Source organism: Lissotriton helveticus, chromosome 2_1, assembly GCF_964261635.1.
Source record: "Lissotriton helveticus chromosome 2_1, aLisHel1.1, whole genome shotgun sequence".
NCBI lineage: Eukaryota > Metazoa > Chordata > Amphibia > Caudata > Salamandridae > Lissotriton > Lissotriton helveticus.
In genome coordinates, this window is record NC_136059.1 from 1,175,241,047 (window position 1) to 1,175,265,894 (window position 24,848).

General features: G+C 43.2%; 1 long non-coding RNA gene across 1 annotated transcript; it reads left to right on the forward strand.

Annotated features, from left to right (window-relative positions):
- Positions 1–8,447: 8,447 nt before the first annotated feature.
- LOC144819648 (uncharacterized) lies at positions 8,448–24,344 on the forward strand. The gene is made up of 3 exons (XR_013607496.1): positions 8,448–8,519; positions 17,564–17,698; positions 24,298–24,344. It is a non-coding gene; the product is annotated as an uncharacterized LOC144819648 (long non-coding RNA).
- The last annotated feature ends 504 nt before the right edge of the window (positions 24,345–24,848 follow it).

The window sequence follows — 24,848 nt, forward strand, 5'->3', positions numbered from 1 at the left end:
GTAGTTGTGAAGCAGAGATGCCGTGGTGAGGAACGGCTCTTCACCGCCTGGTACGATGTCTCATCAAGTGGAAACAGTTTCCTGCCCCAAATCTCCTTTCCTACTAAAGGTGTTTTAAGGACTATACAAATTAATGCAGGAGCATGCAGCCTACTTAAGGAAGTGTAATACTCACCTCATGGACTACGAATACTATCGTGCTCGATGGTGTCTGCGATGAGCCACGCCCACTATGAGCGGTCGATTTCAAATAATAAATATATGTTGAAATACGGAGGTGAGCCGTTTTGTATGCTTCTGCATTATCCCCTGGATGAAGAGGCGGTGTGGCCTCGAAACGCGTCGGGATTCATGTACTATTGTTGGAGAAGGGGTGCTAACTGTTAAGAGGCAAGCAAACAGAGACAACGCGAGTGACCTCTCGAAGCGCAAGAGCTTTTGGTGGAGAATATATATATATATATATATATATATTTCCAGTCTCTGTTTCACCGGTATATCGCCACCACCACAGATACACGGACCACCACGCAGTAGATAGTATTTAGAAGGTAGGTTTATTATCCTCCAAAGGTCTTATTTCGGCATGACGCGTTTCGGGCACAGGATGCCCTTGATCACATGTCGACAAAGTTTTACACCTCACATTAAATACTAGTTTCATTGGTGATTATTAGCACGTGATGTAATAAAAAGTGAAGACATACTTAAAAGTGCAATGAGTGCATGAATCACAGGGATCAAAACATATTTCGCGTATCTTCTTATTTCATACCTAAGTAACGACAATGTCAGAAATTTAATGTATTCTTAAATTCAGCAAGTGCTCATTTTGAATATTTGAGGCATAAATGCATAAAAAATATATACTAATAACGAAGTGCAAATTCTGGCAATAAATAAGCATAATTAATATATACACATTACAATTCAATAACAATAATATGTTAAAAATGTCATTGTAATTTAAAACCTGTTACTATCAAATATATAAATATGATACAAAAATATATATTCTATTAAATAACATGTGCAAATATATGCATAAGTGTGCAACCAATTGCAAGGTTTTCAGTGCAAATCAGTGTAAATCAATTTTAAGCATGAATGCCAAAAAAAACACTTCTTGTGTAACACTCAGCTGAAGAGAACCTCATGAATGAGTTTGTATCTCTGTGACATGTCGATTATAAAAATATGTAAATACTAGTGCAAAGTTATTTGGGCAACATTCGGTCCCGAATGTTGGCCCACTAGTATAGTAATTCTACGAGAAATCCGGTCCCTGTGTAAAGTGCTAGTGAATCCAAGTGATAAAAAACTAGGAAAAATGTGTAGTGATTAAAATAAACAAATTGAATGAATGTTAATATCAGCATTAAGAATAGGAGGCTCCTATTCAATCTTTTCAAGTCTCATTTAACAGTTTACACTAATATTGAGCAAGTCAACAATGGATCAGGTTCTAAAATAAAGGAGTTACTACAGGAACGTATGCATGTCCTCTCTGTCATTAAGACCATGTGGAGACTTACTGTTTAAGTTAAGGATATATTTGGTCTCCATTTGTCTTAGAAGTTTGTCTCTGTCTCCTCCTCTTTTTTGTTCTGGTACTGTGTCAATGACAAAGTAAGAGAGACATTTCACATCCTTGTTATGTATGTTCTTGAAATGTCTGGCCACTGGGTAGGCTGGATCGCTATTTATGATGGCTCTAATGTGTTGTAATATCCTCACATGCACCTGGTTCTTGGTACTCCCAACGTACCTAAGCCCACAGGTACATGTGAGGACATAGACTGCATAATCAGTGCGGCAGTCATATTTGCCTCTAATCACCTGTTCTTCGATTTTAAAGGGGGTGTTATATTTGGCGGTATTAACACCAAACTTGCAGGCTCTACATGTGGTACATTTAAAAAATCAATTTTTAACTGGGAGCCAAGCACTCCCGACTGGAGCCCCAATCACCGTATTGTTCGCGAGAAGTGCGGCCATGTTTTTCGCCTTTCTAAACGTCACATTGGGCCTATCAGGCAATTCACATTTCAATACACTATCTGTCAAGACAATGGGCCAATTCCTATTTAGGATTGAACGAACTTTACGTTCCTGCCTGCTGTAAGTCACAATTAATCTCGGTGCCTCTCTTTTTTCAACAATTGAACCTTCAGGTTCAGTGTCAATCGGTAGTAAAGTGCTTCTGGGTCTCGCATTGGCTTTCTCGATTGCTTTAGACAAGATGTTTTCTGTATAGCCTCTGAGTCTCATGCATTCTATGCATTCATTTTTACATCTTTCAAATTCATTATCAGTACTGCATATACGCGTGAGACGCAAGATTTCTCCATAGGGGATACTTGCAATTAAATGTCGTGGGTGCGCGCTGGAGGCATGAAGTATCGCGTTTCCTGCTGTAGGTTTCATATATGCGAGGTGACTAGTTTGTTACCTGTACCTGTACATCCAGAAATTGTATAGTGGTAGTACGCAGTGTGAAGTGAAGTGCAAATTAAACACATTATTATTCAATTTTTCCACAAATGTATTAGCACTTTCTATGTCACCCCTCCATATAACGAAAACATCATCAATAAATCTAAGCCAGGAAACGACTCTTTGATTGTAAAGTATACTGTGCTCCCCCCTGAGGACCTGTCTTTCCCAGAACCCTACGTGCAAGCACGCATAGCTCGGGGAAAAACAGGCCCCCATGGCCACGCCCTGCTTTTGTCTGAATAAATTCTTTCCAAATGAAAAATAGTTATTGTCAAGGCACCATCTGATTAAAGATACAAGCATTTTGTTGTGTAAAGCATATTCTATTGGACGAGTGTTCAAAAAATGTTCCACCCCCAACATTCCACAATCATGTTGTATGCTTGTATAAAGCGATTCAATGTCAAGAGTTAATAACAGTAAATCAGGATTCCATGGCATGTTGTTAATATGAGTTAGGAAATCTCCTGTGTCTTTCAAATAAGATGGCATCGTTTTCACCAGGTCCTGAAGGAAGAAATCAATATACTGTCCCACGTGTTCCGCCATGCTGTCAATTGCGGAAATTATTGGACGTCCAGGCACTGGATTAACCCCCTTGTGCAGCTTAGGTAACAGATATAAGAAGGGAATTTTAGGATGGGCATTAAATAAAAAATTAAATTCCTCTTTGGTGATCAATCCTTCATTGCGCCATTTTGATAGTTCTTTTTTGATATTGTCTTTGGCCTTGGCATAGTTCTTTAGGGTAGTTATTTCGTAACATTCCCTATTTTCCAATTGTCTTTTAGCTTCCGTTTCATATTGGACTTTTGGCCACAAGACAATATTGCCTCCTTTATCTGATTTCTTCACGATAACTTCGGGGTTTTTAGCTATCCTGGCCATGAGTTTATTAAATTCCTTTTGGTTTTGATTTGTATGATGTTTCTTACGATTAACTGAAATATTCAAGTTCTTGATTTCTTCGGTCACTCGCTCATGAAAAACGTCAATGGCGTCTTTAGGCATGAGTGGTATAAATGTTGACTTGGGTTTGAATGGGCTTTCTCCTGCCCCTTTCTGTAACAGGTTCATTTCCTTAAGTTTGGCATGAGTTGATATTTGAGAGTCAGTTTCATCCTCATTACTTAATCCATGGAGTGCCCAAAGGGCAGGTACTTCAGCAGCCTGTAGGTTAACTTCAGATGTTTCTTTATTTTTGTGTTGTTTTTCTCCCCATGCTTCTTTCATGGCATAGAACTTTAATAATTTGAGTTTTCTTATGAACAGAAATAGATCCACTCGAGTGGTGGCATAATCAAAGTTAGTGTTAGGGCAGAAATTAAGACCTAATGCTAGAAGCTGCTCTTCAGCTTTTGTTAATGTCATGGTACTCAGATTTACTACTGTTTTCCCATCCGCTTTTACTTCTTGTGCCAGTTCTTTTCTTTCTTTTTGTAACCGCCGCTTGCGTTTCCTGCGTTCGGTTTTCCTTGCTGCGTTCCGCCTTTGCCGACCAGATTTTTGTTGTTTCTGGGTCTCAGGGTTTTCGTTCGGTCCTGTACCAAAAAATCAATCTCCTCTCCCAGACCAGGTCTCACAAAATTTTGCGCCTCACTGCTAGTACTGGTGCTGGCTGAGTATTCACTGGATCCACTGGTTAAAGATTCTGTCTCAGTGTCTGTGTTAGATTCATTTTCATTTACACCCATAGGTCGTGTTTGAAGAGTATTAGGTTTGGTTATGATTTTCCCTTTCATTTGGCGGATATTATCATATTTTTTAGCAAAGGTGTATATTCGGCCTTGCTCATAATCTTCCAGGTCTCTAGCAAACTTTTGTATCTTTCTGACCTTAATTCTCTCTTCATGTTTTTTCAGACGTTCCTTGATTTCATTTTGTTTCGTCACAATCCATTCCTGTTTTTCCATTTTGCTTAGTTCCTGTATAATCTCCTCTATTTCAATAATAAGTGCTTGACGATCTATCTCAGCATATTTAACTAAAATGCGCATGAGATTCGTGGATTGCTTTAAATTACTCTCTCCCCACTCCAGTAACATTGCCGGGTTGGGTTCCTCAAAACTCGGAGCTAGTAACAATCGCAACCACGCGGGACTCTGCCAGCTTCAATGTATTTAGATAGGGATTTGTGTTCCACCATTTCGTTATCTCTGCTTTGCGCTTTTTTTCCAAACTTTTTAAAAGAGCATAAGCGTTTTTATCTGCATCTCCATTATCAGCTTGCACATTCCTGTTGACTGTATTGGTTTTTGTTTTGGTAACATTCAAAAATAATGCGTCTGCATTCGTTTCACGTTCTTGTACTTCGTCGTTTAGCATTTTGCCGGTTTATACGACCTTGTTATTTTCAGCCCGTACTTCGCAGTGCGGAATAGCTTGGTAATGGAGGAAACCTTTCCGTGCTTATCTGCCGCGTATATCCCTGTCCTGTGAATAGTTTTAGAGTCACTCACCGGTCTCAAGTTACAGCCTTCGCGGGTCCTCCTACTCAAGCGTCGGCGTTCTCGATACCTCGGTGATTATTTCTTCAACTCACAGGGGGTTTGACCAGCCAATGTTTTCCTTCCGGATCAGGAGCAGCAAAGGTTGAGGGCGGCCACCAGCAGTCAGGGCGGGTCCGTGGAGCGAAAACAACCAAACTCTCGCAATTGATATTTCCAGTCTCTGTTTCACCGGTATATCGCCACCACCACAGATACACGGACCACCACGCAGTAGATAGTATTTAGAAGGTAGGTTTATTATCCTCCAAAGGTCTTATTTCGGCATGACGCGTTTCGGGCACAGGATGCCCTTGATCACACGTCGACAAAGTTTTACACCTCACATTAAATACTAGTTTCATTGGTGATTATTAGCACGTGATGTAATAAAAAGTGAAGACATACTTAAAAGTGCAATGAGTGCATGAATCACAGGGATCAAAACATATTTCGCGTATCTTCTTATTTCATACCTAAGTAACGACAATGTCAGAAATTTAATGTATTCTTAAATTCAGCAAGTGCTTATTTTGAATATTTAAATATATATTTAAATATATATATATATATATATATATACACCCATATCAATCCACAAAGTGTTTGTCAAAAAAGAATGACACAACGATGGCACTCCACAAGAGTTTTTTCAAGATGTAATAAATGACAGCAACACGTTTCAACCTCAGGGTCTTTGTCAAAGCCAACAGTGGAAAGTGCTCAACCACCCTTAAAAATTTGCAACAAACAGTGAATCTAGAAAACAGATCACAGTCATTGTCCAGAAGTCAAAAACGCAAAGTGACAAGAAATGTATTAATTGTCAATGTTGTGTATAAAAACAATAAGTGATCTACTCCATTTGTGCATTAAATTCATCTAATGCACTGACTGTAATAAGATTTTAATGTCATCGAATCTGTATAATGATTATACATAAACCATATAATTATCCACCAGGTTTAGTGTAATCAGAAAACTATTTATAGAATTGCTGTCAGTTTGACAATATATATAATGAAAACGAAATATTGTGCAAAGAAATCGATAATGGGCCCTGCAGCCAAATCCCATATAAGTTTTATCTAAATGTAACTAGAAATATTTGAGTGCCATAAGCAGTATGCAAAAATTCATAAAACAACTTCTTCATGTTCTAATAAACTTTTAACACTAATCATGATATGCAAAGATAAGTGACACAACTTCTTAAAATTCATTATCGGAAATATAACATCCCTGCATGGTAAGTATCTACGTTTTTTACCCACTGTCAAACAGAACAAGAAAGGGTAGTAGGGAGTAAAGACTCATGCACTAAAGGAATCAATTACATACAAAAAAATCAATTTGGTTAACAAATCTTTTCTGCAGGGATTCCTGTTATGGCATCTCCATGCCCTTTATATTTTTTACTAAAATGTGTAGACTCGTACTAGATAAACAATTCTGATGTACAATCCATTACATAACGATTAGATAGTTTAGGAAAAATAAATAACAAGATATAATCAGTACATGTTACTACTCAATGTAAACAAACAGTTCCACCTCCACATTCCATCCTTAAGGGGCGTTTGTGTGGAGACGGATTATATATTCAGATTCCAGCTTTTGCAATTTGTTCTCTCTGGCCCCTCCTCTCTGTGTAGAATCAATTCTGTCAATTCCAAAAATGAAAGAGTGTTAGGGTTTTGGGCATATTTCAGCTGCCAATATCTGGCTAATGGATAGTTTTGGTCAAGGTGTTTCATTGCTCCAAGATGCTCTAAAACCCAGTTTATCAGCACACCGGGCAATTGGTGACCCTCGCTTAAGCTGCTAGAGTCGGGGAGGAGCTCACTATACTACTGATCACCCCCATCTCTAAAGCCATGTCACATTCAGACATTCATTATGGTATCACAAACAAACAAAGTAATTGTAACTGCTCTTTTCACCAAGGATACTAAGCAACTTCTAAATCCATTAGAAGGCGTATTTGTACAATAAGAATTGTGCTGTTGCTAGACCTTCCCTAGTCTTTGTTGTTAGGAGAATGAATCCATGAATTTATGAAATGCCGTTTTCAAAAATGGTAGGTAGTAAGTCACATGTTTCCACTGTTGCTTTCTTTAATCTTCACAGTTATTAGTTTAAAGTACACTAATGGAGTCAGCAGTACATGCTATACACTTTACAATATATGCTTGAAGCAGAGGGTAAGCTACAGACTACATGTGCATCGCTGCACATTGGTATGAGGACTTCAGAAGACTTACCTTCTGGCCATCCACCGCCTCAAGTGGCATGCAGGGTAAGGATCAGTGTGTAACTATTGCTGGGTTCATCACAGATAAATTGCATGCATATGTGTATTTGACTGACTTCCATCTAGCGGTTTTCCTGCTGATGCTGCTGCATCTGCATACGCTGGTGACATGGACACAATGTCAGATGGCAATGCTTCATTTAATGTTTTTTTTACCTTTTCTGAAGCTCAGAATGGAAGACCTTTCCTGAAAAGGAAACAGTGGTCGACAACACAATGGATATCTGTTGCAGAGGCCTTAAAACTTGGAAAGGGGACTAATGAAGAGGATCAACCAGATTATTACACCTTGCAAGAATGCTACTTAGGAAGCATGAGTCTTGTCATCACCTGGGCTCAAGTGTTGCACGTCCAAATAGTGATAATGGTGAATGCCTTCATAAAACAAAAGGGTGATGGAGCTTTGGTTCTAGATGGATTCTTACTCAAACACTTAGAATCAAATACAACCACCACCACTAATAAGATAATGACCTTGGGCAGCAGAATTTGCTAATATTTAATATCATTCATTGGTTCATATGCATCACCAAATGACAGGAGTCCATAGCTAGTATTTCCACTTTGGATCCTACTAAAATCATTCCTCTGTGCTGGGTCCAGTTTATTTGTGCATATTCCTACCATACAGAAACCATACATGCATAGTATCCCTATATGAAGGAACCCACATATCTAACTGCACGATCAAGCTCTCTTTTGAAACCTTAGATGCCCGAGCACAAATATCATCTACCAAAACACAGCCTTAAATGTCCAGCCCAGCATGGCCTAAAAGTTCCAGACACATTCTCACACGCATAGATGCAATCAGAATAAATCCAAGTATACATAAAAATTTCTATGCTAACAGTGGTAGCAAATTATTAGACGTATGTTGTTGTAAACCATTTCACACATGTTGCCGACCCTCCGGACTGCATCTGCTTGGTTGCTCTTTTGATAAACATTGATGTTGGTTACTCTAGAGTCTTTTTTCTCTGGGATTTATCAAAAGCCTGTGGCACTTTCCACTGTCAACCACACAATGCAGGCTCCCTGCTTTAATGAACATCAGCCAGGAACTTACATTGGAGTGGCTCTTAAAGTATAAAACATAATGGATCCCTCTACCACCTTTGCAATCTGGGTTTAAAACCCAGTCTACCCTCCACCTTCTCAACCAAGAGCCCCCGGACTGTATCTTCTGTGAGACGCTGAAGGTTCTTTGCTAATGACAGGTTGCCCAGAGACATGTTTATTTGACTCATCTTTCTAACCTTCATTTTTTCAATGGCTGTTTAAGATTTAACTTGTTTGCAGCTTGTGACTTTGTATTTTTAACCTATTTCCGGTCTAATTCTTGTGCAAAGGTTTCCACATATGTAATGTGATCTTGTTATATATGAAGCTCTTTGATGCCTCCGGGTAATATATGCTCTACATAAAAGGTTAAAAAATAAATAAACCAGCTCCAGAATGGTGTTAAAGTGGATACTGCTTTGGACCTTAGCAGGAGTCTTCAATGAGTTGAACTTCCAATCGCTGCCTTCATATTGGCAAGAATTTTCCAGTGATGGTGATTCACTTGCCCAAAGCGTCTATCAGTACAGCAGTTTGAACTCTTTTCAAAGGAATCCGTTGTTGGATCTAATTGAATGTTAACTTTGAGGCAATAGTGGGCCTAATCACAAAGCTATATTTATATGTGAGTAAATCTACATGTGTACATTTACTCTTACTGTAGGAAATCCACCTCTCTATATAGTGTACCACAATAGTTTACACTGTGTAGAGAGGTCAAAGAGACCCATACTGGTTTACTGAGGCAAAAGTAGATAATACTAGAGCTCTATTTTTCTAGTAGTGTGGGTGAGCAGTTAGGTTTGTCAGAGGGCAGTACTAAAAATGTGTTGTACACACCATGGCAATAAATGATTTCACACACTCAAGGAACGAAGTCGAGACCAAATTAGAAAAATTGTACTTTTTATATAAATATTTAGACCAAGAACTTCAGTACAAGGTAAATATGTTTCGCAATATGATAAATTACAGTAAAATGCAATGTTCACAGTTGTGCGTAATTATGCACAATACAATTTCTAAAGGAGGAAAAAAGCAACTAGAAAGGGCAATGCAATGCAGTTGTCATGTGGTTACCCTTTTGTGAATTGAGAGGTTCGGGTCCTAGGTCCAAACCACCAAAGTCAACATCTTGAGAGCTTCCTGGAGTGCTTGGTAAACAAAGTAAAGGGGGTCTCTGAAGACTGGGGCCACCTGAAAAGGCAAAGCTAATCGGGACTTTCAGGCAAGACCAAAGACTCTCAAGGGAGAGTAGAGTTGCAAGGGCTCAGGGGAGTCAGAAGCACAGCTGGTTTGAAGATGCCCAGGCAGGGCGGGCTGGGTGCAGTGAAGACGTGCAGCTGGACAAGCGAGTGCAAAGATGATCTACGTAGTCAGGCGCTGGCACCTTGGAGCGACGTTTCTAGAGCTGCTGGGCCACTGCTGAGGTGGGTTGCTGGAGACCTGAAGTCCCTCATCAGGTGCTGGCTCCCTGTAAAGTAGGAGTTTGCCTGGACCCAGCTTTGTGTGTTTTTGCAGCAACGGGTCCAATACCCCGGTTATTGGTGCCTTGTAGCTATAGTCGGTCTTCAGGACTTGGTGCAGAAGCTAAGCTGACCCTCCAGAACAGGCGTACCTTTGGGTGGCACTCAGAGGCATCAGTCGCGCTGGAGAGTTGGACGATGCTTGACCGGTCTTTGCGGTTTTTGAAGTCCTGTGTCTGCGGGGAGATAGTACCTCTATCTCAAGGGAGTTCTTTGGCAATTTGCGAAGTAGTAGTAACCCTCCAGGGTTTGTGAAGGCCACACAACTATGAGACAAGCTGGTGGATGGCAATTGTTGAGTTCTATGGGGGCAGGCAGGAGTTTGCGCCCAAAGTCCACCACAAGGTCTGCAGTTCTCAGTCCAATAGTATTTCTTTGCTTGTCTTCTTCTTGTGTCTGTGGAATCTAAGTTCAGGGTCGGGGGATGCCACCTAAATACAAAATTTAGGTGCATTTGCAAAGGAGTGACAGGTAGTGGCCAATGGGCCCCTCACCTGAGGTGTCTACACCCTCTATTATGTCCACCTCCTGTGAGAGGGGGACATAGCCCTAGCCCTGATTGGAAAAGTCCCACCATCTTCAAGATGGTGGGCACTGAACAATGGGCTTCACCTCTCCTCCAGCACCTGGGTGGTAGAGTTTCCAGAGGGGCACACCTCCTATTCTTTCTAGGTTTTCCCACCTGTCTTCCCCTCAAACGGGAGTGAGGACAGGAGGGGAGGCCTGCTCCCTCTATCAGGAGAGGCTGGGATCGTGTTTCAAAGGTGACAAGTCCTTTGAAGCTTCCCGCCACAGATGGCTCTTCCTGAGCAGGGGAAGGTGTGAACACCTCCACCCAGGACAGTCTTTGGTCTGGACCTCTGAGTGCACTGGTGCTCATATAATGAGGTCAAAACTCTGTCTGGTAGTTACAGGCTGGCTGAGACCAGTCGATGAACACACTAAGGGTTAGAAGGTTTCAGGGGACCCCTCTAAGTGCAATTATTAATACATCTGAGATTAGAATCAGTGCAGGTTTATTAAGACAAGCTGTTTGGTACCAAACATTCCATTGTACAGTAAAGACGCCATGGAGCTGGAGAACTCATAATGATGACTGTCCCTGCCAAGTAATCTCTATAGCTTTTCTGTTCACTTACAATATCCAAGAATTGACAGGGATATTGCAGGGGCATATTTGCTCATGCAGACATGTCCTCACGGGAGATATAGTGCACCCTGTGTGAGGGCTATAAGGCCTTCCAGAGGGTTGTCTTACCTATATCCCATGCAGTGTCTGTGAGTATGGCACACAGGGATGTGTGCCATGTCGACTCTTCATTTTAGTCGGCACCAATGCAAGAATTCTGCAATGACAGAGTGCATGGCCTTGGTGAGGGGACCCTAGGGTGGCACAATTCATGCTGCTACCCTGGGGGGTTCCTCTTCAGTGCCAATGACCTAGGTACCAGGAGTACCATTTACTAGGGACTTAAGAGGGGTACTGAAATCATGCCAATTGATAAAGAAAAGGTACAGTTAGGGAACGAGCATCTGGCACAGGGGACCTGGTTGGCAGGGACCATGTGCACATCCAGTCGAAATTACATCATTTTCCAGGCAAAAAGTGGTAATTAACCTTATCCAATAGAGGCACTTTCCTACAATGAAACTTTATAATACATTTACTACGTTTGGCTATGTGTAGATTTACATGTCTCCACGCCCTAAAACAGGGTGCAGAGCCAAATTTATGAGTGTAAATGTACTACTGGCAAAAAGAATCCAAAACAGTAGTAAATGAACTCCACCTCAGGCATTAAATAAGTCCAGCACCGCGCATAAGCAATCACTAGTATTCCAACACACTACCATTAAAAGCATATATAAATATAAACATATATTATTTTATGATAAAATATTTTTTTAACTTCTGTAGTACTACTTTATACATTACAAAATGCAGTTTGTGAATAGACCCACAGTTTTCAATCCAGGTTGTTTGACGTTTGCCACTTATGTTGAGCTTACACCTTAATAGAGATACTAATAGATGAAACATCATATCTAGCTGCCTATTACAGTAGTATACTGTACCAGATCTTTGTTTTTTCTCCCTTTTTTGTCTTTGCTTGTGAGGTAGGCTGTTCTAAATTAGTTTACATTTTTGGGGGATTTCTATATTTGCGTGGATTTCTACTGTGCTTGGAATGAAACGTGACATTTCTTGTAAATTCTTGAAGTATTATATGCATATAAATTCTTCGCAGTCAAACTTTCATGTAAGGAATTTTACTGTACCTTCTGATGAACTCTATGCGGTACATCCTGAACATATTTCATATATTTTTCTGGTACTATACATTGATACTTATTTAAAACATTATGAATAAAATTCCACATTAGTTGTTCAAAACTCAATTGTGGTACTGGTTTCCATTGTAGGTGCTTCCAAATGGTTCAGAACCCCAAACGCTGCGGTCCAACAGGTTTCTGCACTAGTTTCATTAAACATTACGGTCCAAATGCTCGCCTGACTAGATGAGGACTGGAAGTCATATGTAGTTTGGTTCGAGGACTAGAATGTCTTTGGCGCCTTGCAATCGATTGACTACCTCATGATGAACTCCTCTAAGATGGATGGTTGGCAGTTGTGGGCAGCCATGATCTTTGGACGTCGGTGTTCTGGTCTCAGACAAAGAGAAGCTGTTCTGTAGTAGGGGAAGCAAGAGAGGAGAGGAATTAAAATCTGCACTAATTTCATTATACATTATGGTCCAAATGCTCCTGACTAGATCAGGTCAGAAACTTTGGCAGTAGTTCTTGAAAAGGAGAGAGTATGAAAAGCCTTATTATATTTTGCAGGTAAAAGCAAGAACATGAAGCAACAAGGCTCATCCAAGCAAAGAGTTTATCAGTAACATAGCAATAGCAAGGAGGAGGGGCCAGTAGCTGATGAAAGAGATTGGAAATTTAGTATAACCATCAGCCGTCAAGAGATGGTACTAAGACCCTACCTGGGTTTGCAGTTTGTGCTCTAGATAGGCCAGTCATATTGGATATGGACGCCTCACCCACATTTTGTGACATGATTCATCATTGGCAACAGTCAGATATGTACATTTGAGCCTTTTCAGACAATGGCAAGAAATGGGGGGGGGGGCATATTTACAAGCCACTTGTGCTGCCAGTGCTTCACTTTCTTTTACGCACCGGCTGCGCAGTGGGCCGGCCCATATTTACTAGGCCATGCAAAGCCACCCTGCAAGGCTTTTCATGACCTTGTAAATACTTCCCCTTTTCAAGGATCACTTTGCTTGAAAGCGGCATGCCAACTGTGTTGCTGTTGGTGATCCCACGCAACACCCATGGAATCTGCCGCATCCCCAGATTTACAAGATTTCGTAAACCTGGGAATGTGTCAGAATCCTACGGATCCCCACGGGAGGCGTAAGGAAGCACACCGGGGAGAAATACTTTTGTGTCTCCTTGTTTTTCCCTCCTTCTATGTGTGTTGCAGAATGCAGCACACACAAAAAGAGGAAAACACCATCAATGACTGATTTTGTGCAGGAAGGTGCCGTTAAAAATGACGCCGCTCAATATACCAAAATGGCTTGCGGCGCTGCGTAATTTTGTTGTAAATGAGGCCCGGGGTATACACATATACAGAATAAATTCTGATATGTAGTGTACCGAAGAGTAGAGAATGCCTACATAATCAAATGTTTTGGGAATTTCTAAAGTTTCTCAATAAGATAATGCAAAATATAAACCAAAGGAAACAGTCAGAAGTTTACTCTAGTAGGGGGTGGTCATCTCCACATCGGCCCAAATGGTACCTGAGTCTGGTTATTGGGTGGGTGTTGTACACTGGTGTAAGCCCGGGATGCCTTTCCATGCCCAGTGGAGGTGCACTCGGGTTTAAGTCATTATAAAGAATAAGGGAAATGTTTATGTAGATTGTTTATTCCCGTCTGCAGTAAACGTGCAATGAAAAAGCTTTTTTGTGATATGTTTCACAATATCCTGCTCAGCTATCACATCCTCTTTTGAAAGGAAACATTTTTTGTAACCTCAAAAATGTCAGAAACCACTGGGCAATCAGTGCTGATCTCTGTGACATACAATTACTGCATTTTGGCGGTATTATGGTTGGCTTGTTACAACAGGTTTCCAGGCTATCTGATGGGAAAAAGCATAATTTAGACACCAAGGGGTTTCCTCAAATGTCATGAATATGTGATATCATGGTGATGTTGACCTCCCCATGGTCTGTGATAAAGCATGAGACACCAAGCAAGCAGGATCTTGGCTCAGGCAGGAAAAACTGCAGCAGGGTGACTGTAGTTAGTGTGTCAAAGACGAAATGAGTGCATCTGTAGTTTGCAATTTGCTCCTAAAATCATAATCTAGTAAATGAGGATAATTTCAGAATGAAAATTAGGAGAAATGGGGAATTTCGGAACATCACACTATTCAGAAATGATATCTGTTTGTTCGCATATAAAACTGTGCCTGGTATGACAGTTTTAGATAGCATTTGCTTGGGGGGAACTCACCCCAAAAGATTATATAAGGTGATGTTAAGTTCTAAAAGGGGCCTTCCAGTGAAAACGCCCAGAAAACAAACAGTTTTCCCCAGTCCTGCATCCATAGCAGTCACCGACAATAACCTTTTTAAAATGCTCCATATGTTTGGTGACATCTGCTTGGGTTTAGAGTCAAATTGCAACGTCATTCACCGGATAGTCCCTTTAAGCACCAGCAGTCATTATTAAAGGTTATTAACCTCTTGAGAGCAAGTCAGCCTGATACATCTCACATGAAAGTAGAAAGAAAGATATGCGTATTGTGCATAACTAAAAACTCTTGTTTTGATTCACTGATGTTTTTTCACATACCCAAATGAAAGCTAGGCATGGATCTACAACACCAGTCACCACACAAAATCAATGTTTACGTTTGCATCTATATCTTATCATCAGTCGATGTACTGCATGGCTTTTATAGTACATTTTACGTATTTTAAAATATGATTTTATTCAGTATTTAGGGAAATGCTCCAATCTATCTTTTTTATTGTCAACTTGCTGTGCTGACCAAAGAGAGGTGTGTATTGTGTGTCACACTAAAGTCTAAGCTAAAATATTCATAATTATAATATGTGATTTACATGGCATTAGAAGTAGTTTAGGAGTAAAAGACCGGCCCGACTTCTGTGGAACATTTTATTTACGAGTGCTCTTTGTAACTTTATATGCATTGGCTGTAGGAGAGGAAACTCACAAGCTCAGTTGGGGAGAGACATAGATGGTTTTTTGACACCAAAGAGGCAGAAATGGCAGTGTGACATTAGCGGACATGCATTAACAATGCATTTAATATGCATGCCTTTAGCATCTATTACAACGCAATGCCTTTAAGGTAAGTATATGTAAGGCAAGTGAATCCCCCGCACACACTCACATATATATGTTTTTTTTAGGTTTTTTGGGATATTACCTATTGGGGGTCGCCAGTAGATAGATATAGTTAGGACCTATTTTCCATAGGAAATCCGCAACATTTTATTTGGAGTAACTTTGGCGCCGGTTGACGAATCTCCGCGAAATTTTCAAAACTAATGGCCAGGTCCACTCCACTCCTATCCTGAAAGTCTCGGGGTGATTCGTCAAGGGGGGCCGAGAATAAAGGGGGGTCCCAAAACTTGTTTTCCCCATGCAATTTTCCATAGGGACCTCTAGCCGCAGCTACAGCCCGAACTGCTGAACGGAATTACACCGAATTTGGCAAAGAGGTAGTTCTCAGTTCAGACTCATGCCTTTTGCTTAAATTGTGTCAATCTGTTCAGTAGTATTTTAGATATTAAAGGAAAAAGTGCATATATATCTGGGCGGAGCCTATCGACACATCTCATTGTGGGATCTGATTGGCTGTCAGCACTTCATCCAAGAAGTGTTGGCAGCCATCTTGGGACCAATATACATGCTAGCACCTCATTAAAAAACATCGCAGTTAATAGAAGGTTTTAAGACTTTAGTTACATTATAAATCATTTGTTGATGGTATCATACTCATTTTAGGAATTGTGGTGTGTTCTAAGGTGATTTTACCATGTGAAAAAGCCTTTTGAGTCATGTTTGAGAGAAAAAACTATTTTCTCATGCTTGTCCCATAGAGGTTTGGAAGGTGCTCCAGAAGCTAAAATGAGAGCATATTTTCTGTAAATTCACATTATCTTTCTCAGTCATGTGATAATGAAGTCTGATATTCTCAGTAAAACATGTACATCCAACAAGGACCGAGACTGTCAGTTTATTCCTTTGTATTCTACTGCGGCTTCCCAGAGTGTTCTAAAGAACAACTAGAGCACTAACAGCCTTACTTATGACAAAAATATAGCACACCTGAAGCCATTTTGATTGGAATAAAGTGGTAACTCTTAAAACATTTAATTTAAAAAGGAACAAAATAAGGGGGTTTATTTTGTCATAGAAATTATGGTTAGTGCTGTAGAAGGAAAAATTAGGACATGTTTTCAGTGAGATCTCAAATATCTTCCTGTTATATTTCAACAGGAGCAGCCTGTCAGTTGATTGCTTTGTGTTGTACTGCAGCTTCCCTGAGAGTTCTAAAGAACAACTAGTGCACTAACAGCCTTACTAATGACAAAATGACGGCACACCTGAAGCCATCTTGATTGGAATAAACTGGAAATACTTAAAACATTTAATTTAAAAAGGAACAAAATAAGGGGGTTTATTTTGTCATAGAAATTATGGTTAGTGCTGTAGAAAGAAAAATTAGGACATGTTTTAAGTGAGATCTCAAATATCTTCCTGTTATATTTCAACAGGAGCAGCCTGTCAGTTGATTGCTTTGTGTTCTACTGCTGCTTCCCAGAGTATTTTAAAAAGAACAACTAGAGCGCTAACAGCCTTACTAATGACAAACGTATGGCATACCTGAAGCCATCTTGATTGGAATAAACTGGTAAAACTTAAAACATTTAATTTAAAAAGGAATTCAATGAGGGGGGTCATTTTGTCCTAGAAATGATGGTTAGTGCTGTAGAAAGAAAATTTAGGACATGTTTTAAGTGAGATATCAAATATCTTCCCTGTTATATTTCAACAGGAGCAGCCTGGCAGTTGATTCCTTTGTGTTTTACTGCAGCTACCCAGAGTGTTCTCAAGAACAACTAAAACGTTAACAGTCTTACGTATGACAAAATGATGGCACACCTGAAGCCATCTTGATTGAAATAAACTGGTAACACTTAAAACATTTAATTTAAAAAGGAACAAAATAAGGGGATTTATTTTGTCACAGAAATTCTGGTTAGTGCTGTAGAAAGAAAAATTAGGACATGTTTTAAGTGAGAACTCAAATATCTTCCTGTTATATTTCAACAGGAGCAGCCTGTCAGTTGATTGCTTTGTGTTCTACTGCTGCTTCCCAGAGTGTTCTAAAGAACAACTAGAGCGCTAACAGCCTTACTAATGACAAAAGTATGGCACACCTGAAGCCAACTTGATTGGAATAAACTGGTAACACTTAAAACATTTAATTTAAAAAGGAATAAAATGAGGGGGTTCATTTTGTCCTAGAAATTATGGTTAGTACTGTAGAAAGAAAAATGAGGACATGTTCTACGTGAGATCTCAAATATCTTCCCTGTTATATTTCAACAGGAGCAGCCTGGCAGTTGATTCCTTTGTGTTCTACTGCAGCTACCCAGGGTGTTCTAAAGAACAGCAAGAGCACTAACAGTCTTACTTATGACAAAATTATGGCACACCTGAAGCCATCTTGATTGGAATAAACTGGTAACACTTAAAACATTTAATTTAAAAAGGAACAAAGTGGGGGGGTTCATTTTGTCATAGTAATTATGGTTAGTGTTGTAGAAAGAAAAATTAGGGCATGTTTTAAAAGAGATCTCAAATCCTCTTCTATTTAATTTGAAAATTGTGACATGCAGACTGAACAATCACTTTCAATACCAGCAGTAGACTTCCAGTTAACTCCCTGGTGAGCACTACCCCCTACACTACTCAAACACCACTGCACTACCCTAAATCCTAAAACACTACCCCTACAGTAGACAAACACCACTGCGCTTCCCTATACCCTAAATCTACCCCCAGGACGACTCCCTACACTACCCAAACACCACTGCGCTGCACTAAACACTAAAACACAACCCCCTACATTACACAAACACCACTGCACTACCCTTAACCCTAAAACACTACCCCCCAGCATGACACCCTACACTACACAAACGCCACTGCACTACCTAAACCCTAAAACACTACCCCCTACACTACACAATTACCACTGCACTACTCTAAACCCTAAAACACTACCCCCAGCATGACCCCCTACACTACACAAACACTATTGTACTACCCTAAACCATAAATCTACCGCAGCACGACCCTTTACACTACCCAAACATTACTGCACTACCCTAAAAGACTACCTCAGCACGACCCCCTACACTACACAAACACCACTGCACCTCCCTAAACTCTAAGTCTACCCCCAGCATGACCCCCTACACTACATAAAAACCACTGCACTACCCTAAACACTAAATCTAGCCCCAGCACGACCCCCTACACTACACAAATACCATTGCAGTACCCTAAACCCTAAAACACAACCCCCAGCATGACCCCTACATTACACAAACACCGCTACGCTACCCTAAACCCTAAATCTACCCCCAGCACAACCACCTACGCTACCCATTCACCACTGCGCTACACTAAACCCTAAAACACTACCCCCAGCACGACCCCCTACACTACCTAAACACCACTGCGCTACATTAAACCCTAAAACACTACCCCCGGCACGACCACCTACATTACCCAAACACCACTGCGCTACCCTAAACCCTAAATCACTACCCCCGGCACGACCCCCTACACTACCCAAACACTACTGCGCTACCCTAAACCCTAAAACACTACCCCCGGCACAGCCCCCTACACTACCCAAACACCTCTGCCCTGTGGTGCGTTTTCAGTTGAGGAATTAATTCCTCTTCAATCTTGAGGGTCCCTGGGGGACACCTAGCCCACCAGCTACCTCCAGTATGTGCCAGGGAGCTGCTTTGCAGAGAGGTGTTCTGAGGCCACGCTCCTTTTTACACCTCTCTGCAACGCAGCTCCGTGGTGCATTGGAGGTAGCTGGTGGGCTGGTTGCACCCCAGGGACCATCAATATTCAAGAAGAGTTAATCCCCAACTTAAAACGCGCCACGGGGCGCGTTTGCACAGTGGTGAAGGGAAGGGGCGGGGCCTTATGTGTGCAAACACACCATTTGGCGCGGTTTAAGTTGGGGAATTAATTCCTTGTCAATCCTGAGGGTCCCTGGGGGACAACTAGCCCACCAGGTACCTCCAGTAAGCACCACGGAGCTGCGTTGCAGAGTGTTGTAAAAAGGGGTGTGGCCTCTGAACACTTCTCTGCAACGCAGCCTCCTGGCGCATACTGAAGGTACCTGGTGGGAATTAATTAATGTGGCGCGTTTTAAGTTGTGGAATTAATTCTCTTTCAATACTGAGGGTCCCCGAGGGACAAATAGCCCAACAGGTATCTCCAATATGCGCCAGGGAGCTGTGTTGCAGACAGGTCTTCAGAGGCAATGCCTCTTTTTACACCTCTCTGCAACACAGCTCTGTAGTGCTTACTGGAGGTACCTAGTGGGCTAGTTTGACCCTAGGGACCCTTAGGATTGAAGGGGACTTAATCTCTCAACTTAGAACGGTGACAGGGTGTGTTTACACAGTGGTGAAGGGAGGGGACGGGGCCTTAAGTGATGTGTGCAAACACGCACTGTGGCGCGTTTTAAGTTGGGGAAAATATTCCACTTCAAACCTGAGGGACCCTGAGGGCCAAGTAGCCCACCAGGTGCTTCCAGGAAGCGCCACTACACTGCGTTGCAGAGAGGTGGTGCAGGCCGTGCCCCTTTTTACATCTCTCTGCTACGCAGCTCTGTGGCGCTTACTGGATGTACTACGAATTCCGATTTACTTACCTGTTATCAGGAGAGACCTCAGTGCTGCATCTCGGAGCCCAGTACTGATCCTGAAAAGTAATTCTAACCATACTTATCAGTAACTTGAATTTCCTTCCATAGGCTAACATTGACTGGTTTCACTTGGAAATACTTCTAAGTGTGGAGTTTTCGAACTTTAAAATATTCACCTAAAATCATCCGAACAACGAATTCCGATGTACTCACTTGTTATCAGGAGAGAACCCAGTGCTGCATCTTTTAGCCCAGCACTGAACCTGAAAAGTAATTCTAACCATACTTACCAGTAACTTGTATTTCCTTCCATAGGAATCCATTGTCTGGTTTTCACCAGAAAAGTTTCTACGTGTTGATTTTCACAAACTACAAATATTCCTTAAAAATCGCCTGTATGACTTAAACGCATTTTTCAACTGTTTACAGGAGATGCATCAGTGCTGGATCCAGGATCCACCACCGAGTAAGAAAAAGTAACGATAACACTACTTACCTACTAAGTGAATTTCCTCCCATAGGAAAACATTGGCAATTCTATGTGAAACAGTTTCTGTGTCAACATTTTAAAATACAATAATAGTCCTTAAAAATCAGTACAGTAACCAAAACGCTTTTACTCAACTGTTTACAGGAGATGTCCAAGTGCTGAATCTAGGATACAGTCCTGTGGTTAGAAAAGTAATCCATAAAGTAACTAATTGCATTTAACTAGAAATTCATGCTGCATTGTATTCGAAATTGTGTTGCCCATTGCAGCAACTGTAAGTACTGTACTTAAAAGTCTATTGCCTATTTCCAAAGTATTTAAACTAAAGTAATTAATTCTGAGAAGGTATATTTTGTAATGTAATGTATAATGTAATTATAACGTAATTTAAAAAATAAGATATCTAAAATTAAATAGTGTAAAAAAATGTAGTAAATCAGTATAAAAAATATATAACAATGAATACATTTAAAATTAGTCATTTACAAAACCTTCGAAATTCACTGAAAAAAACATAGATTTCAGACATGTTATAGTTAGGAATTAGCTTTTAAAAAACCTTCGAAATTTACTGAAAAAACCATAGATTTGAGGCCTTATATAGTTAGGAATTAGCATTTAAAAAACCTTTGAAATTCACTGAAAAAAACAATAGGTTTTAGGGGTGTTATAGTTAGGAACTAGCATTTAAAAAACCTTTGAAAATCACTGAAAAAACCATAGGTTTTAGGGGTGTTATAGTTAGCTGGACATTTCACTCTTACAAAACCATTGAAATTCCTCCGATATAGTTAGTTGTACTAACTATAACTCGCTCGCCCGCAATCCACTGCTGATGATGTCACAAATTACATCATTCATGACATGCTCTGTGACATCACTGATGACATCACTGATGAAATCATTTACGTGACAATCTGATACATGTCATCATACACTAGTATAACCTTTCAACACCCATTATAAAATGTGGAGTACCATATTTGAAACCATTGTCACACCAATACAAGTTTCTAAAAACCCACTCAGTTATTACTACAAATACACACAAATCTAAACACTTACCTACAGATTCACTCATACATGCTAACAAAGATCAATAGAACACTATTAAATATACTGAGAGGTGGGTGGGGTGTGTGAGAGACCAGCACTACAACTCCCAACAGTCCCCCATGTCAACAGGGTGTGTGTGAGAGGTGGGTGGGGTGTGTGAGGGACCAGCACTACAACTCCCAACAGGCCCCCATGTCAACAGGGTGTGTGTGAGAGGTGGGTGGGGTGTGTGAGGGACCAGCACTACAACTCCCAACAGGCCCCCATGTCCACAGGGTGTGTGTGAGAGCTGGGTGGGGTGTGTGAGGGACCAGCACTACAACTCCCAACAGGCCCCCATGTCCACAGGGAGGGTGGTGGTGAGTCGGGTGTGTGTGAGAGGTGGGTGGGGTGTGTGAGAGACCAGCACTACAACTCCCAACAGGCCCCCATGTCCACAGGGAGGGTGGTGGTGGGTCGGTGTGTGTGAGAGCTGGGTGGGGTGTGTGAGGGACCAGTACTACAACTCCCAACAGGCCCCCATGTCCACAGGGTGTGTGTGAGAGCTGGGTGGGGTGTGTGAGGGACTAGCACTACAACTCCCAACAGGCCCCCATGTCCACAGGGTATGTGTGAGAGGTGGGTGGGATGTGTGAGGGACCAGCACTACAACTCCCAACAGGCCCCCATGTCCACAGGGTGTGTGTGAGAGCTGGGTGGGGTGTGTGAGGGACCAGCACTACAACTCCCAACAGGCCCCCATGTCCACAGGGAGGGTGGTGGTGGGTCGGGTGTGTGTGAGAGGTGGGTGGGGTGTGTGAGAGACCAGCACTACAACTCCCAACAGGCCCCCATGTCCACAGGGTGTGTGTGAGAGCTGGGTGGGGTGTGTGAGGGACCAGCACTACAACTCCCAATAGGCCCCCATGTCCACAGGGTGTGTGTGAGAGGTGGGTGGGGTGTGTGAGGGACCAGCACTACAACTCCCAACAGGCCCCCATGTCAACATGGTGTGTGTGAGAGGTGGGTGGGGTGTGTGAGGGACCAGCACTACAACTACCAACAGGCCCCCATGTCCACAGGGTGTGTGTGAGAGCTGGGTGGGGTGTGTGAGGGACCAGCACTACAACTCCCAACAGGCCCCCATGTCCACAGGGTGTGTGTGAGAGGTGGGTGGGGTGTGTGAGGGACCAGCACTACAACTCCCAACAGGCCCCCATGTCCACAGGGTGTGTGTGAGAGCTGGGTGGGGTGTGTGAGGGACCAGCACTAGCACTCCCAACAGGCCCCCATGTCCACAGGGAGGGTGGTGGTGGGTCGGGTGTGTGTGAGAGGTGGGTGGGGTGTGTGAGAGACCAGCACTACAACTCCCAACAGGCCCCCATGTCCACAGGGAGGGTGGTGGTGGGTCGGTGTGTGTGAGAGCTGGGTGGGGTGTGTGAGGGACCAGTACTACAACTCCCAACAGGCCCCCATGTCCACAGGGTGTGTTTGAGAGCTGGGTGGGGTGTGCGAGGGACCAGCACTACAACACCCAACGGGCCCCCATGTCCACAGGGTATGTGTGAGAGGTGGGTGGGGTGTGTGAGGGACCAGCACTACAATTCCCAACAGGCCCCCATGTCCACAGGGTGTGTGTGAGAGCTGGGTGGGGTGTGTGAGGGACCAGCACTACAACGCCCAACAGGCCCCCATGTCCACAGGGAGGGTGGTGGTGGGTCGGGTGTGTGTGAGAGGTGGGTGGGGTGTGTGAGAGACCAGCACTACAACTCCCAACAGGCCCCCATGTCCACAGGGTGTGTGTGAGAGCTGGGTGGGGTGTGTGAGGGACCAGCACTACAACTCCCAACAGGCCCCCATGTCCACAGGGAGGGTGGTGGTGGGTCGGGTGTGTGTCAGAGGTGGGTGGGGTATGTGAGAGACCAGCACTACAACTCCCAACAGGTCCCCATGTCCACAGGGTGTGTGTGAGAGGTGGGTGGGGTGTGTGAGGGACCAGCACTACAACTCCCAACAGGCCCCCATGTCCACAGGGTGTGTGTGAGAGCTGGGTGGGGTGTGTGAGGGACCAGCACTACAACTCCCAACAGGCCCCCATGTCCACAGGGAATGTGTGAGAGGTGGGTGGGGTGTGTGAGGGACCAGCACTACAACTCCCAACAGGCCCCCATGTCCACAGGGTGTGTGTGAGAGCTGGGTGGGGTGTGTGAGGGACCAGCACTACAACCCCCAACAGGCTCCCATGTCCACAGGGAGGGTGGTGGTGGGTCGGGTGTGTATGAGAGGTGGGTGGGGTGTGTGAGAGATCAGCACTACAACTCCCAACAGGCCCCCATGTCCACAGGGTGTGTGTGAGAGCTGGGTGGGGTGTGTGAGGGACCAGCACTACAACTCCCAACAGGCCCCCATGTCCACAGGGAGGGTGGTGGTGAGTCGGGTGTGTGTGAGAGGTGGGTGGGGTGTGTGAGAGACCAGCACTACAACTCCCAACAGGCCCCCATGTCCACAGGGAGGGTGGTGGTGGGTCGGGTGTGTGTGAGAGGTGGGTGGGGTGTGTGAGAGACCAGCACTACAACTCCCAACAGGCCCCCATGTCCACAGGGTGTGTGTGAGAGGTGGGTGGGGTGTGTGAGGGACCAGCACTACAACTCCCAACAGGCCCCCATGTCCACAGGGTGTGTGTGAGAGGTGGGTGGGGTGTGTGAGAGACCAGCACTACAACTCCCAACAGGCCCCCATGTCCACAGGGAGGGTGGTGGGGTATGGGGTGTGTGAGAGAGGTCACTGAAAAGTAATGTATGCCAATCAAAACATGTCATGTCCAAAGTATTGATCATCAAAACTTTTCCCCCACAGGTGATCGCAATTTGACTGGTGGAACCAGCAACCCGCCGCGACATTCTTCTCACCCACATCCAGGACTCTCTGGGGACGATGCCACAGCCAGCTCCGGTGCAGAGGAGGAAGCGGGCCAAAGCACACTGCCAGGGCCATCTGGCACACGGGAAATCCCTGCCTCCACAACCGTGGCCTGTGTCACTCCTGCAACACCTGCCACAGTGAGCTGTAGAACCACCATCACCACCTCCACCACCACCATTACCACCACTCCTGCCTGTGCCACCCTGCCTGACCCACCGCTAGACACAGGGCCATCAACATCCCAGGCAAGCAGGGAGAGTGGACGGGAAAGCAGAGAGCCGAGGCAACATCCCCCAAGCAGGAGTACCTCACACCGGCGAGCTCGGGAAGGACACCCACATCATCCTGCCGCTGAGACACTGGAAGCCCTAGGCAGAGTCCAGGCTTCCTATGAGCGTGGGCAGGGACATGCTGATCGTGCACACCAGGACATGGTTGATAACACCAATGTGTTGCGGGCCATTGACAGCCGCATTGGCCAATTA